Raw genomic sequence first — 17,858 nt, 5'->3', positions numbered from 1 at the left:
AGGAATTAACTACTCTAAAACTAAGGAATTATTACCGCTTCTTCTATGCCGCTACGCTTATTTATATTTAGGTCTACCGTGGGGGGGTTGTCATGTGACGGGTTATTCCGTGGGGGTTGTGAGGTTCGAATTTGGTTTATACAAATTGTTAAAATTTATTTAAATTTCAAATTGGAACGCTCACTCGCGCTATTGATAGTTTTAGCCTACGTTACGGCGCGTGCGCAGCGCGGGACGTGACAAGAAAAATGTAAAGTAATTCAAAGAAACAAGTGAACGAAGCCAATGAATTTTTATGTTACATGATCAGAAGATGATGTTCAGTCTGTAGCCATGTCGCAAGCAATGGATAAAAAACGTAAATATAACGATAGTTATAATAACGTCAGCGTAAGGAGTGGATCCACATTAAAGTATCGAGGTATAATAGTAATATATAACCTATAGTAAATTTTGGTCTGTTGTTTAATAACAATTTTGGTATCCGTAGCAGGAGGGTCTGGAATACATCGACCATTGAAAAAATCAAGAACAGAATGTATACCAGGAGCGGAATATAAAGCATCAAAGGCTGGAGGTGATGTTAAAAGGAAAGGAAAACCAAATCCATATGCTTATGTACCTTTGTCAAGAGCAGCATTAAACAAAAGGTAAATAATGATACCATGAATTTTGATTTAAATCGAAGATACGCATTGAATTGATTCATTTTTATCTTTAGAAAAAAGAAGAAAAATGCGAGTAAATGTTTATAACTTTATAACTATGAGAAAACTCGAAGCAGCCCGAGCGCAACTGCATATACGAGGCTGCGAAAAGTATCTGTTATAACTCAATTAAGAGCGAGTATCATCAATGTATTGGGTTTAGATTTGGGTCAGATTTTTCAATGCAACAGTAGCAAGGTGACCCTGGCAACGCTTGCACGAAATAACAACTATAATTTTATTTCATAAAATAACAAATCGGAAGTTATATCTGGTTCTTCGCACACGATAAAAATTTTATTACGGAATTGTGTCGGTAAAATATGTGAAACCGAAGAATCAATGAAAACGTAAGATTAGATTTAATTATTATTTTTCGTATCTATAATTTATATTTCATCATTTATATCATACTTTTAGATATAAGGACACTATCAATCAGATAACTTTTATGATCCATCAAGCATTAGGTTATCAATATTTGGAAGCTTGGTATCATATTCTTCATTTAATAGCCCTACTGTTTCAGGTAATATCGATTTTCTGCTTCTTACCCATTTGTCAATGTTGTACATTTCAACGTTTCCTTTTATTACAGGCAACTGGTAAAGCGAGAAGTCCGCAATTAATAGAGATATTAAAAAGTCTTGCTGAGTAACGTGATTCTTACAATTTTGCGTGGAAAAATGACGCTGAGTACGCTATTGGGGCTGCGATAAGAGTGCTAGGACCGGAGACAGTATTAAATTTGATTCCATTGAAGGCAAGTAATTCTATATGAACCGGATTATGCTTAGAAAAAAAACTTTATTTTATAATTACAGTAATATAAATCTCTATTCTATAGGTATCAGACAATGCGATTAATTTAAAAATAACTTGGCTACTACCATTATTGAAAGATTGTGTGCTAAGTGGGTCACATACTTTCTTCACGGAAGCATTGCTACCTATCGTTGCATTGTGCGAGTAAGTATTGTAATCTATCTTTATTATAAGAGTATAAATTATCTTATATTGATATTTTGAATGATAATTATACTCAATTTTAGAAAAAAAGCAACCGAACACCTGTACGCAGGAAAACTTACGAATTTCTCGTTTACCAAGTCTGGGCTATTTTACCAAGTATATGCAACAACGCTACTGATATGAAAGATAATTTCAAGGTATATAACAGAGATAAATATAAAAGATATAGTATCAAGTATCCATGAGATAACTTTTATCTTGTTTAGAATATATTTAAACTGTTAGGAACAAATTTAAATGAAAGAAAGAATTTAAGGACGTCGATAACGTCTGCCTTACAAAGATTAATAACGAAAGCAGTCGAAGACGACAAAAAAGAAGATATACACGAACTAGCTAGATTTGCAAAGAATTATTTACCATTGTTTTTAAATCTATACACTACTAAGCCACTTGGAACTGACGAAGAAGGACAACGCTTCGCCACGTTTGATACAATAAGAGTAATTTGTGAATAGAAGGAGTAATTTTCTTTAAAGAGATTAACTAATATTTTGTACAATTACAGGTGTATCTTACAATTACGGATAAAGAATTGGTACACGAATTATTCGATCGTGCATTATTTAAGTTGAAAGAACCTGATATTGACGATTTTTTCAAAGAAAGTATTCACGATATAATAAGATTATTTATTAATCATACTGACATTAATAGATTAAGGACGTTTTACGATATGTGTGTACCACTTCTTAAAGAAATTTCTAAAACCAAGGAACAGAAGAAAGCGTATAGGTAACTTTTTAATATATTTGGAATTAAATATTTTAACTATCTTTTCTGCAAAAACAAAAATTATTTTTTATTTGTATGTTCTTTCGGGTTTTTAGAAGAGATATGTGGCAGTGAGAAGGAAACGTGTAAAGAGTTTGTAGTGCAATACAGACGCGAGATACAAAAATTATTAATAATAATAATCCTCTGCTACTGAAGTCGCAAAGCCAAGCAGAGGAGTATGTGCTAATTTTACAAACGTTGTTCTATAATATCAATTTCTTATGAAAATTTTAACAAATAAGCCTTACTCATTTTTTAATTAGGTACGATTAAGATGCTTAATTCATCTCATAAAAATTCATCCACAACTTGAGAAAACTAAGTTCTTCGAAGCCATTGTGCCCGAAGCAATAAAGAGTTTAAAAGAGTTAAATGCGAAATGTTGAACTTCTGCATATCAACTTTTAAACATTATTGCCGAGAAATTTTTAGGAAATCCTACACATCTTAAAGATTATGTTAATATGCTCATGGTTGGTTTGAGTGGTGCGATAGAAAATATACAAAAGTATTGTACCGCATCCTTGCTGGCACTTTCTTCTATCACTTATCATTACAACGGTACAGTTTATTTCAAACTAAAGTCAAAATAAATATTTCGTATAAAAATAAATTGCAAGTCTGACAAGAGAAATTGCAGAAGCTGCATTGTCATACATCAAAATATATATTACTGTGATGCCATCTCATATTGCTGCCTCGAATTTAAAATTGTTGGTTAGTAACAAAGGCGTTTAATTAATAATAATAACAGGTAGTAACAAAATCCCGTATATCTCAATAAAAAAACGAATAAGTGAATTTGCAGATAGGCGCTTTATGTGCAATGAATGATGACTGCCATACGCATTTCAGACAAAAAATACGATATTCTGGTACAGTTAATAAGAGAATACGGAATGGAAACAATTTTTGGCATGATTCCAGCTTCCAATGCGATGTTACGTAAGAGATTAAAAAATATGAATAAGGCAGAAGAAGCGAAGAAAAAGAAAAAAGAATTGAGGAAATTGAAAAAACAAGAAAATGACGAGGATGCTGAATTCAATGCAAAGAGAAAACCTAAAAGGTAACTTTGTATTTTCCTTTAAACGGAATTTTTCTTAAACCGAAACAACTCTACAATCTTTATCAAAATTCAGTATAGAAGAAATATTGGCGGATAGCGATGATGAGTTCGACGAAGATATGGGCAATGAAGAGTCAAAGAAAAGGAAGAAAAGAACATCGCGAAAGGAAGCCTGGATTCATGAGAATGAAGAGATCGTTGATCTCGTTGATCCTGCGGCTGCTCGAAATATATCAAGTAAGTCTAGATATTTTTCAAAATTCGATTAGTCGAAGTTGGAATTAGATTTACAAAATACTTTTTTAGCAACGCAACCTATAATCGCTATTAATTCAAAAATAGCAGCTATAAAACGGAAAGATCGTGAATTTAAGATTACGTCTGATGGCCGTCTTACTATCACAGTAGATAATGAGAAAGATAATGAACCAGAACCCAAGAGAAAGAAGAAATCTGCGCTTTTGTTGCACAGTGATTCAGAAGACGATTATTCAGAAGACGAATTGGGGTTAGATTGGGGTTAGGAATTGTAGAAAAATGTAAAGTAATTCAAAGAAACAAGTGAACGAAGCCAATGAATTTTTATGTTACATGATCAGAAGATGATGTTCAGTCTGTAGCCATGTCGCAAGCAATGGATAAAAAACGTAAATATAGCGATAGTTATGATAACGTTAGCGTAAGGAGTGGATCCACATTGAAGTATCAAGGTATAATAGTAATATATAACCTATAGTAAATTTTTAATAATTATATTAAATTGACATTGAGATGGATTCCTCTAGCCTAGACTGTGTAGCTATGTATATTAATAATAATTTACTTCTCTAGATTAAGTGACTTGTACTTATAAAGATGGCTACGTTAAGTGGTTTGTATTTTTATATCATAAGTAATTGAGTGGAACTCAACTGTTTCTGTGAAGCAGAGTGTATACTGCGAAGGAGGTGGCGATACCTGAAAGAGGTAAAAACGAGTATTATGGGGATAGGTTGCTACCTTACTTTTATTAAGTTAATATGAAATGGTGCCTTATAAGGTTAGCTGGTAGCTATTTAATACGTGATGGGTTTTTTACAACGATTGTGTTACGTCGTGCGACATTCTTTCTAGAACAGGCCACACACCGCGGACAGGATGGCAACCAGATGTCCGCACGCCTTCACTGCGTACCTTCAATAGTCTTAAGAGCCGATCATAAATCTTAGAGGAACTTCTAAGGTCCTTCAGACCGAACCAAACATCTGCACTAAGTCACTGTCTAAAGGTTATTGTTTACTACGGAAAGATAGGAAAAGTTCGTCTTTCTCATATACGATGTTTTACACTAGCAACTTTCTCTCGGGACGGTTAACACCCTTCCTCCACTCTTCCACCACCAATCCAGAAAATTAACCTATTACCAGAGAAGTCCTTCCCTCACTCTCCCAACAAGAACTTGGTCTTAACAAATCATCTTTTCTCGCATCATTAGACGCACCCATCGCAAGTGTCCTCCGCTGCATCATCGTTACAGAAAGTTAGTCTTTATACGTTTTTTTGAACCTTCAACATCTAAGCGTGCGTCGCGTACAACACCTCGTTACTCTAGCTATCAATCGAATTAATTGTACATTTCTAGTCAAAAAGTTGTTGGAATAAACATTAATTGTATTCGTTAATTCAGTGTAAAATCAATTTAACCACCCCTATTATCGCAAACGAAATCAGGGGATCGATCATTTCGTGGCGTCGATTATCCAATCGTAATGGGAATTTACGACTCCCGTTGACGTGCTTCCTCGCGATCGCGTCTCCCCGCGAATGGTCGAAACAGATTGATTACTGCTAAGTGTTTTGTATTCTTATTTACTATAAGTGAATGAGATAGTTTAAGTGCTTTGTATTCTTATTTATTATAAGCATGTATTCCGCAATTAAACGGCGAAGACGATATCGGAAGTACGTGAATTGCGAGCCATGTGTAGCGAACCCACGCTACTACTAAAAATGATCAAAATCGGGAAAATCGCGGGTAAAGCCGCAATGGCTATCCGCAATATACCAATAAACGAATACGGACACCTGTACGATGCCCTACGACGAAACGTAGCCACCCAAGATACTGTTAGAGAACAACAAGACCAGCTACGCGAAACGAGACAGCGTCACGACGAAAGTGTGCAAAGTTATATCATCAGGTTCCGCAGAGCACTCAATAAGCTACAATACAGTATAACGAACGAATACTGTGACGAAATTACTAGACGGGCTATGAACGACAGGATTTTAAGAGACTCCGTAATCGATTTTATTCGAGGCCTGAAAAGCGAAATAGGACAATTACTACTCGCCAATCCACCATACAATATCCTTGAAGTCGTAAAGAAAGCCACCGACATCGAGCGCATCTTCAGGGAAGATCGAAATCGACGACCAAAACCAATGGAACGATTACGACTCCACGAGCAGCGACGACTAACAACCAATAATCCCTATTCAATCATTAGAAAACCAACTCCAACACCCAGTCCAATGCCAAGAAGCTTCCGACAAACTGAACAAATACCACTTGCCCAAAGTACACAATTAAAATGCTTCAAATGCAATCAGATCGGACATGTCTCCAGTTAATGTAGAAATTTTCGAATACCCAGCCAATTTCCGAGACCACCAGCAGTCCACAATCTCGAGACAAGCAAGGAAGAAATAGAGAAACCAATATACCAGACTTACGAATTAACGCCACAACAGGAAGACTACCCACAGTACTTTTACGATCCGACGGACAACGATATAAATTCCTCATTGACAGCGGAGCAGGAATTAATATACTCAAGCGAAGATGCCTATTACGACCAAGAATACAAAAGAACGAAAATTCTCGATGGGACACTCTAAATTTAAAACTAACGAACACGCTTTGATAAAACTATTTGGCAAACCTCTAGAATTCTTTGTGGTAGAAGACAACTTTCCAATTATAGAAGACAGCATACTCGGTTTACCAGCCCTATCTAAATCCAAATTTGAACTCTCAAATCAACAATTATAACGTGACAATAATATACTTTTATTGCAACAGGAAAACGACGTACCTCCAAAACAAGCAGTGTCAAAAACAGTCTACCTGGAAGGAAAACCGACAACGACATGCTTTATCAATGGTGGTGAGTGTCCAGTCAAAATGACTAATTTTATCGAAAATTCAAACACGTACGATCAAGTCTCCACGTTTAAAGATTTAGTCAGACTTTCGCATACAAAGAAAACTCACCGTGAACCAATCGAAAAGATATTGCTGTTTTACCTCGACGTATTCAATCTAGAGACCGACTTATTACCATACACTAACCTTGCTAAACACACAATAACGTTAAAAGAAAATAAAATCATTAACACAAAATCTTACCGACCGCCTGAATGCCATAAAGAAGAAATCAAACGATAAATGGACGAAATGCTACAAAAGAACATCATAGAACCATCTGATTCTCCTTACAATTCACCAGTCTGGGTAGTACCAAAAAAGGCTGACGCCTCAGGGAAACAGAAATGGCGAATTGTAATAGACTTCTGAAAAATAAACGAACTAACTGACCAGGACGCATATCCATTACCTGACATAGACGACATACTATCCCAACTAGGCAACGCAAAATTTTTCTCAGCCCTCGATTTATCCTCCGGATTCCATCAAATCCCAATGGACACAGACTCTAAGAAATACACAGCATGCTCCACACCACAAGGACACTACCATTACAATAGAATGCCATTCGGTTTAAAGAATGCACCTGCAACATCTCAACGCATGATGGATACCGCGCTAAGAGGACTCATAAATAAACATTGCTTCGTATATTTAGACGACATTATAATATTCGGACAGTCGATTGAAGAGCACAATAGCAACCTCGCGATAGTATTGCAACGCCTACGCGAACTCAGACTCAAAATACAGCCGGACAAATGCGAATTTCTCAAACCAGAATTAGAATATCTCGGACATATAGTAACCGCCGAATGTGTAAAGCCAAATCCCCAAAAATTAGAAGCCGTTAGCAATTTCAAACAGCCACGTAATCCCACAGACATCAAATCGTTCTTAGGACTAGCAGGTTATTACCGCAAGTTCATCAGAAGCTTTTCTAAAATCGCGAAACCATTGACCGAACTTACAAAAAAGGAGACACCATTTCATTGGACAGATAAAACCCAGAAAGCATTCCAGACATTAAAAGACAAACTCTGTTCATCACCCGTACTAAAATTCCCAGACTTTGCGAAACCATTCACATTAATGACTGACGCCAGTAACGAAGGTATAGGTGCAATCTTATCACAGGACGGACATCCATGTTGTTATATCTCGCGAACTCTAAACCCACCGGAACGAAATTATTCCACCACAGAAAAAGAACTTTTAGCAATAGTATGGGCCATGAAACGCCTCCGACAATATCTGTTAGGGCGGAAATTCCTCATCCGAACCGATCACCAAGCACTAAAATGGCTACAGAATTGCAAAGACCCCTCATCACGCTTGATGAGATGGCGATTGAAACTAGAAGAATACGAATACGACATAGAATATACGAAAGGAAAAAATAACACTGCAGCCGACACACTATCTAGAATACATATTCTGACCAGTCGACGCGAAAACTTGAACATAGAACTCGACAAAAAGTTTCACGATTGGGAAAAATCTACCGACGCGTTACCCAAAATTCTCAAAATGACTCCGAACCGTAAATCTTTCTATCAATTATCCAAAACAGAGCTTGGAAATTACGACAGAGTCGAATGGTTAACTAAATTAAGCGAAATTATTCATACAAACTAGAAGATAGGTATAGGCGACGAAGAAACCGAGAAGAACGCGATCAAACGAATTTTATTATTCCTGAACGGCACAGTAAAAGAATTAAATTTTGCATGGGAACCAATCCAAACATATAGCGCCGAAGAAATAGACGAATTATTAAAAGAAAATCACCATTTAGTAGGATACCCCGGTATACAAAAGACATACGACCGCATTCGTGAACGGCACAGAGTACCAGATTTGATGAAACGCATACAACAACATATAGAATCATGCGACACCTACCAAACATCTAAAACTACACGTATCAGACCGCGCGAAGAACCTTGTATCACCGACACACTCCTCGAACCAAACGATAAAATTGATATGGACTTATTAGGCCCACTGAAAAAGACGAAGAAAGGCAATCAGTACAATCTATCCATACATGACGAACTGACAAAATACTTAATACTCGTACCACTAAAAACTCAGCAAACGGAAACAATTTGGAACGCACTCCTCAATCGTTACATTTACATCTTTCCGCTCCAAAAAAGATATTAACTGACCGCGGACAGAATTTTATATCTAGTTTAATGCAACAGTACGAAGACGCGTTTAAAATCAAACATATCAAAACGACATCCTTGCACCCACAAAGTAACGGATCTTTAGAACGGACACACGCAGTAGTAACAGACATGTTAAAATCGATACAGCGAAATTCGGATGAAGAATGGGACGATCAACTTAACTTTGTATGCCTTGCATATAATACAATGATACACGACTCCACTGGTTACACGCCATTCGGACTCACATTCGGACACCAAGCCAATCTTCCCTCCACAATATCCAAGAATCCCCAACGCACATACGCAGACGAAGTCACGTTCCGCAAAAAGGAATGGGACTCTAGACTCCGAAACGCTCGCGAAACATTGATTAAAAGTAAACAGCGATATCAGCGCGATAAAAAACGTAAAATTATAAAACCTCAATCAGTTTTCAAAGAAGGAGTCTCCGTTTTAATACATAACGATCATAAAAGGCATAAACTTGATGCGGAATGGTTAGGACCATACACGATTGATAAAGTATGTACTCCATACTGTCTGATTCAAGACAAAAAGATACACGGTAATCGTTTAAAACCTTACTTTCCAGGTCGACGATCCTCTTTGCCGGAATAGTATCCGCGCAAATAAATATTACGCCATTAGAAGGAAACTCTGTATTCGTAGAAAACATAGGAAAAGGATATTTATACAGAGATACTGCCAATAGTAGGATTAGACACTAGCGACATATACGAACAGATAAGCACAATAGAATCATATAAATTAACAATAGACTCACGTGTAATCAGCAAACAATACGTTGAAGAATTAGGCGGATTACAAAATCGTATCAATAACCTAAAACAACTCGCAAAACACTTGAAAGCGTTAACACATACCTGAAGCACACGAGGTTTACTCAACATCATAGGTTCCGTATCGAAAAGTCTGTTCGGAAATCTCGACGATGACGATCTTACGATCATAAACAATATGATAATAATAAATGATAATAATAATGATAATAATAAAATCAAGACCATAATAGCTAATCAAACAGCACTTATTAGAAAAATTATAAACTCAGAAAACCTAAACTACTTAGAGAAATCATATAGTTATATATTAAAACTACAACAACAGACAAATATCGATAGATTTATGCTTAAGATGATCATGAAAGTCGACACCGCGATGCAAACTTTACACTTCCAATTAGATGAAATACTTAACGTCATGATATTAGGCAAACAAGGAATAATTAGTCCACAAATACTCGACCCCGATGAATTCATAGAAAATTACGCCAAGGCAATAGGTAGCCAGATGTACAACCCCGCGATTTCTGCCAAAACCGAACACTTTCAATTCATACTCGACATCAGTGATCTTAAAATCTTCACAATAGATTACAAAATATTTTTCAAAATCATAGTACCTTTAGTCTCTAACACAGAATGGAACATATTACAGATATATCCTATCCCGAGTAAAAGAAATGGAGTATTTTTGGCTCCAGTAGTCGAACATCAGATATATTTAATCTCAGGTCTTTCATTTATAAACGCTGATATCGAGCATTTCAACAAACTTTGTAAGAATCGAGCCGGAACCACTATATGCAAACAAACACTACCAATCCATGACAAAAACTCAAGAACCGATTGTCGCAGCGAAATAATAAACTTCAAACCACACATTGAACATTGTCAAACAACTGTACTTAAGATTGAAGACATTAGCTTTATACCGCTCAAAACTAGCAACTGTTACATTGCGATACCAGCAAATCCGATAGAAATAGACACAATTTGTCAAACGAAACATACCTTACAAAAACTTGACAAGCCTTCCATCATAAGAGCCAACACTTCTTGCGATATATTCTACAAAGACGAACACACGCGTAAGGGCGAAACAACAAACGAAGTCAAATACGAAATCGAAACAAAAACCCTAGCGGTCAAAACAAACGATAGTTTCACTCATCTGTTAGATAAACTCGAGCGAGCACCGAAGATAATAGATAATTTACAAGGCTATAAAACAACGATCGATAAAATAGGCGACGAGATAGAAACTCTTAATTTCGAACATAGAATAAAAAATATACAGTATTGGGGACTAACCACGCTCCAGATATTAGGGTACATAGCATTAGGCATACTAGGTATATATGGATTAAACAAAATAGGGATATTCAAATGCATCAGGAAATGTATACCGAACAAATTATGTATCAATCTATTTTGCTGCCGAAATGAAACCGTAATCAACAGCCACGATGCGACAGTCCCACCAGTATCACTCACCCTGGCCTCAACACCCAACATCTATATTCCAACCAACACATACCACTTAGATGAAGAGGAGGAATCAGCTGTAATTTTCAAGCCACGTCAAGTTCGATTCCACAAAAGTCATCTGAAGAAAACTTCTGAAGAGACCAAGTTCAATCTAAGAAGGGGGAATGTCACAGGTGAAATTCGGGCAAGCCATATGATAAACCAAAATTCCGAGCGCCTTATCACGTGTGACCGTCCGGTCAGCATCCGTTCTCAGCCGCCTGGTTGGCATTCGGTCACTCCAGTCGTTCTCCGAAATACATGATAAGTACAAGCAAAGCCTTCTCCCACTGCAACGAATAAAAGAATATAAATGCTCCCTTCAAAATCATCCAGTCAGTCTAAAAAATTCTTAACTAACCCAAGTATCGAAAGTGTATCATCGCGAACCGAAAATAATATTGTACAAATTGAGTAAAAATAAAAAGAACTCGATCTCCTGTTCGGAAATTGACAAGTGTCTTATTTTTATCTTAATTTTACGCGACACAGGATTGATACCTTTTTTTTTTTTTTTTTTTTTTCGTGGAGGAAACCTTCATAGGCACCCCGCGCCCCTCCGGGGAGAGGGCGCTGGGTAGTGCCGGATTCTTACCGGCTAAAACCTCCACGGTGGCCTGTCCTGACGCCTGAGTCGAGATGCACCCGGGATCTCTCCCGAATTACTCCGGTTGCCCCCGGGCGTCTATCTCTCCTTCTTTGTCGAAGGGAGGCGTCCTGCTCTTCTTGGACCGCTGGGGGGGAACCACGCCCCCCAGCGCCTCGCTCCTGCTGCGTCATCTTGGGACCCCGTCCCCTGACGCCTCTTCCTGGTTCGACGTGGTCCTGGCAGGCGTGGGGCCCACTAACTTCTCCGAAAATTCTCCGCACCGGATCGGCGCACTGGCAGGTGCCGCGGACACCGCCAGCTGCCATCCGTCTATGAGAGAATATCAGATCCGTCGGGATGCTCACAGGACTCCGTGGGGGCCACCAACTTCTCCGAAATTTCCGCACCGGATCGGCGAACTGGCTAGTGTCGCGGGCACCGGCCAGCCGCCACCCGACTATAAGAAATATCAGATCCATCGGTGTTTTCCCAGGGTAGTCCTGTGTCCCGGGGGCTTCTGCCTGCCTCGTGCTCCTTGGATGGTCCCGGAAAAATTGGCTTCGGTGCGCCTCCTTCCTTTTTTCGTCAACGCCTCACGGAGCGGTCACCCATCCTAGACCGCTCCGTGACCGCTGCTGCTTAACTTTCGTGATCGGCCGGGAACGAGTGTTTCCAGCGCGGCTAACGGCGTTGACACAGGATTGATACCTATGATAATAAAATGAGAATGAATCAAGTGGGTATATCAGTTGGCGAGGAAGCCGGGTACTTACTGCTTACTGCTCATAAGAAATTGTAAGAAATTATTAGGAGTTAACGTGTGGGGGCATAATACCAGTAATTAGAGATGAGATACCGGGGGATGTGAGATGGTGCGCCGTTTGTAGACATTGACGGAGGAGAGGGACATGCCACGCGCGGCCGAGTTGCGAGTGGTTAGGCGGATAGCGTAAGTACTTCTTCGTATGTTTCTTCGTTGCATACAATGAACGATGGAGGATTAAAATGGCATGAGAATAGACGCACTGTCACGCGTCGATATGGCCGATGCAAGTTAGTAAAAGTTGTCAACGATTATCAATTGGTAATCGGGAAATTATCAATTGGTAATTGGTAATTGACGCCGTATACGATCACGCACGACGCGGCACATTTGTTTGTTAGATGTTTGCACTCGTAGGGCCGCGACACTTTACGGTCGCGCGATGCGTAATACTTAATTAATATATGCACGTGGGAGGCATTTGATGCCATCTTGCCCGTTGAAGCGCTAGAAAGCACGCGCACGCGCATGAGATGTGCTTCGCTGCGTCGCCATGTGGCGTAGAGAACGTATGGTCGGCTAGGTGTAAGCCCCTATTACGAAGGAATAAAGTCGGGTTGACCAGAGTTCTATTCAGATATCTTTTCATTATTTTATCGAACTATGCAAAGTGTGGGAGAAGTGTCTCAAGTTGATTATCGAAAGATGTATGGGAGTGGACCCATTTCATAGGGGACAATATGGGTTCAGGAGAAGAAGGAGTACGGTGGACGCGATCACACAGGTGATTAAATTCGCGGACACCTGCAAGAAGAAAAGGATGGTATGCTTGATGATTGCGTTGGACATCAAGAATGCATTCAACACCCTTAGTTGGAACAGCATTGTTGACGAACTGACCAGGAGGTAGCTGCCTTGCAAGATCATTAGACTGGTAAAAAATTACCTGACGGACAGGAGGATAATCGTCAGCAACCAGTTTGGTACGGTGGAGTACCTGGTTGCGGCTGGAGTTCCGCAAGGATTTGTGCTGGGGCCTTTCCTATGGAACATAGTCTACGATCGGTTGTTGGAAAGGCTAGATAACAGGGTAATGTTTAAGGCGGTCGCGTTTGCAGATGACATGGCAATCGCATATGCCGTGAAGAAAAACGGAGGCGTTAGCGGAATAGTAAGGGAGATCATGAGAACAGTGTGCGATGGGTGTGCAAGAGTGGGTTTGACGCTGGCTAAGGAGAAGACGGAAATAATCCTCATTACGGGCATGAGGGCGCCCAAAGTTATCGGCCTGAATGTGGACGGCATGGCTATCAACACGGTAGAGGCCACGAAATATCTTGGCGTCATGATTGACACGAATAGGAAATTTGGCAAGCACATTGTGCCATAAAGCGGGCATCAAATAGGAGCATTACGAGGAATCCTACCGAATATTAAGGGCCCGCCTGGTTTGGCAAGAAGGCTATATTACAGCGTGTGGGAATCCATAATAATGTACGGTGCGCCTGTGTGGGCTGATGCGATGAAGTATGAGAAAGACAAGAAGATCATAAAAAGGGCTCAACGAACTGCCCTGTGCATCACATCCACGGCCTACCGCACTGTATCCCACACCGCGCTTTCTGTATTGACCGGGAACTTACCGATCTACATTAAAGTGCGAATGTTGATGGGGATATATGAGAGAAAGAAGATCTATAAGACCTCAGCTGTTGGAGAGGAGGTGATTGAGAGGCATGCGGAAAAGAAAGAAGATTTGGAAGAAGTAAAGAAGAAGGCCTCAACGGAGTGGCAGGCGGAATGGAGCATGTATAATGAGGATAATGTGACCAGGAGATTAATAAGTAATGCGATCATATTCGCCAGGAATAGATGAGACATCGATCACGCGACACGGCATCTTCAACAGCTACCGTAAGAGGATCGGTAAGGAGGTCGACACGCAGTGTTGGGACTGTGGAGACCCGAATGACGACGCCGAGCATGTCTTATTCGCGTGCCCTAAATGGATCAATAGAAGAATCGAGTTCGAAAACTTCTTGGGTAAGCGTGGACAACTTGGTGGACACTGTAGTTACCAGGGATAAATACTGGAGGAAGTTCAGAGAGTTCTGTAAGGGCATAATGAGATATAGAAGGGATATGGAGAAGGCAATGGAGTCAGCGAATAGGAGGGGCACCACCAGTACGCGACGATAATACGCCGCGACACGGTTGAGGACAACCCTGATGAATGCTGATCGGCTCTGCTGGGGTTGTCTGTGTCTAACAAATCAGAGGAAAGAGGAGGGGTTTTTAGTGGGTATGACGATGTCATCTGGAGTCCCACATAACCTGGTGTCGCGAGTCACTGGGTATGCTTAAATTCATTTTCCTCTCCTCGCGCAAAAAAAGGCCCCACCGACTTGGAGGAGGAGTTCATCCTTGGTACCGGTGGGAGTGAAGAATGCTGTGCCACACAAGCACTTTGGGGGGCTTTTTTTATTAACGTGGAGGAAGTCCGCACGGACACCAAGTCGCTTCTGGGAAAAAGCGGCTTGGTAGTGCCGGACGCCAACCGACTAAAACCTCCACGATGACCGTCCCGGCTGCGATCGAAAAGGGCCCGGGAACCGGTGTGAGCGATACACCCCCCCCCCCCGCCGAATACCACGGCTTAATGGAGTGGTGTGTGGCCATTCTCACACCGCGCCTCGTCGCCGGAGTCGCCGGGCTGCTTTGCGGCCCCGGGGCGCTGAGTTGCCAGCGCCTAAGTTTGCACCCCATAGGGGGGTGCGGTGGAACTAGCGCGCCTCACCGAAGCGCGTCCATGGCATCTGCCGCGCCCTCGCCGGTCAATCCTCTCAGGGTGAGAGTCCGCACTCTCACCCTCTCCGCAACCTCTTTTCGAAGCATAACTTGCTCACAGAAGGAGGTCACGGTCCATCTCCTTCTCTCGCTTACCAACCTCGCTAACTAATGCCTGGAGGATCGTCGGCAGCGAGAGATCCCATCCGAATTCAGCGAAGAAGTCGTGGCGCGGCCGCGCCCACGCCAGGCAGTACTCCAGTGTGTGCTGCGCTGAATCCACGCTCGTGTCGCGTAAAATTAAGATAAAAATAAGACACTTGTCAACTTCCGAGCAGGAGATCGAGTTCTTTTTATTTTTACTCAATTTGTACAATATTATTTTCGGTTCGCGATGATACACTTTCGATACTTGGGTTAGTTAAGAATTTTTTAGACTGACTGGATGATTTTGAAGGGAGCATTTATATTCTTTTATTCGTTGCAGTGGGAGAAGGCTTTGCTTGTACTTATCATGTATTTCGGAGAACGACTGGAGTGACCGAATGCCAACCAGGCGGCTGAGAACGGATGCTGACCGGACGGTCACACGTGATAAGGCGCTCGGAATTTTGGTTTATCATATGGCTTGCCCGAATTTCACCTGTGACATTCCCCCTTCTTAGATTGAACTTGGTCTCTTCAGAAGTTTTCTTCAGATGACTTTTGTGGAATCGAACTTGACGTGGCTTGAAAATTACAGCTGATTCCTCCTCTTCATCTAAGTGGTATGTGTTGGTTGGAATATAGATGTTGGGTGTTGAGGCCAGGGTGAGTGATACTGGTGGGACTGTCGCATCGTGGCTGTTGACTACGGTTTCATTTCGGCAGCAAAATAGATTGATACATAATTTGTTCGGTATACATTTCCTGATGCATTTGAATATCCCTATTTTGTTTAATCCATATATACCTAGTATGCCTAATGCTATGTACCCTAATATCTGGAGCGTGGTTAGTCCCCAATACTGTATATTTTTTATTCTATGTTCGAAATTAAGAGTTTCTATCTCGTCGCCTATTTTATCGATCGTTGTTTTATAGCCTTGTAAATTATCTATTATCTTCGGTGCTCGCTCGAGTTTATCTAACAGATGAGTGAAACTATCGTTTGTTTTGACCGCTAGGGTTTTTGTTTCGATTTCGTATTTGACTTCGTTTGTTGTTTCGCCCTTACGCGTGTGTTCGTCTTTGTAGAATATATCGCAAGAAGTGTTGGCTCTTATGATGGAAGGCTTGTCAAGTTTTTGTAAGGTATGTTTCGTTTGACAAATTGTGTCTATTTCTATCGGATTTGCTGGTATCGCAATGTAACAGTTGCTAGTTTTGAGCGGTATAAAGCTAATGTCTTCAATCTTAAGTACAGTTGTTTGACAATGTTCAATGTGTGGTTTGAAGTTTATTATTTCGCTGCGACAATCGGTTCTTGAGTTTTTGTCATGGATTGGTAGTGTTTGTTTGCATATAGTGGTTCCGGCTCGATTCTTACAAAGTTTGTTGAAATGCTCGATATCAGCGTTTATAAATGAAAGACCTGAGATTAAATATATCTGATGTTCGACTACTGGAGCCAAAAATACTCCATTTCTTTTACTCGGGATAGGATATATCTGTAATATGTTCCATTCTGTGTTAGAGACTAAAGGTACTATGATTTTGAAAAATATTTTGTAATCTATTGTGAAGATTTTAAGATCACTGATGTCGAGTATGAATTGAAAGTGTTCGGTTTTGGCAGAAATCGCGGGGTTGTACATCTGGCTACCTATTGCCTTGGCGTAATTTTCTATGAATTCATCGGGGTCGAGTATTTGTGGACTAATTATTCCTTGTTTGCCTAATATCATGACGTTAAGTATTTCATCTAATTGGAAGTGTAAAGTTTGCATCGCGGTGTCGACTTTCATGATCATCTTAAGCATAAATCTGTCGATATTTGCCTGTTGTTGTAGTTTTAATATATAACTATATGATTTCTCTAAGTAGTTTAGGTTTTCTGAGTTTATAATTTTTCTAATAAGTGCTGTTTGATTAGCTATTATGGTCTTGATTTTATTATTATCATCGAATAGTTTGTCCATATCCTTGTTTATGAGCGTAAGATCTCATCATCTGAACAGACTTTTCGATACGGAACCTATGATGTTGAGTAAACCTCGTGTGCTCCAGGTATGTGTTAACGCTTTCAAGTGTTTTGCGAGTTGTTTTTGGTTATTGATACGATTTTGTAATCCGCCTAACTCTTCAACGTATTGTTTGCTGATTGCACGTGAGTCTATTGTTAATTTATATGTCGGAGATGAGAGGACACCGGAGACCTTCCCTCTGGAACTTCGGAGAATCCGTAGTATTGTAATTAAGCGGTTTGCTATCATTGTACTTGTTTGCGATGTGT

At 40.1% G+C, this 17,858-nt stretch overlaps 1 pseudogene; it reads left to right on the top strand.

The window, feature by feature from the left end:
- Positions 1-333: 333 nt before the first annotated feature.
- On the top strand, positions 334-14,027 carry LOC117164026 (RRP12-like protein; annotated as a pseudogene).
- Positions 14,028-17,858: the final 3,831 nt, after the last annotated feature.

Source organism: Bombus vancouverensis, unplaced genomic scaffold (assembly GCF_051014615.1).
Source record: "Bombus vancouverensis nearcticus unplaced genomic scaffold, iyBomVanc1_principal scaffold0031, whole genome shotgun sequence".
Taxonomy (NCBI): Eukaryota; Metazoa; Arthropoda; class Insecta; order Hymenoptera; family Apidae; genus Bombus; species Bombus vancouverensis.
Note: the sequence above shows the minus strand (reverse complement) of the source record. Positions and strands in the feature narration are given on the sequence as shown.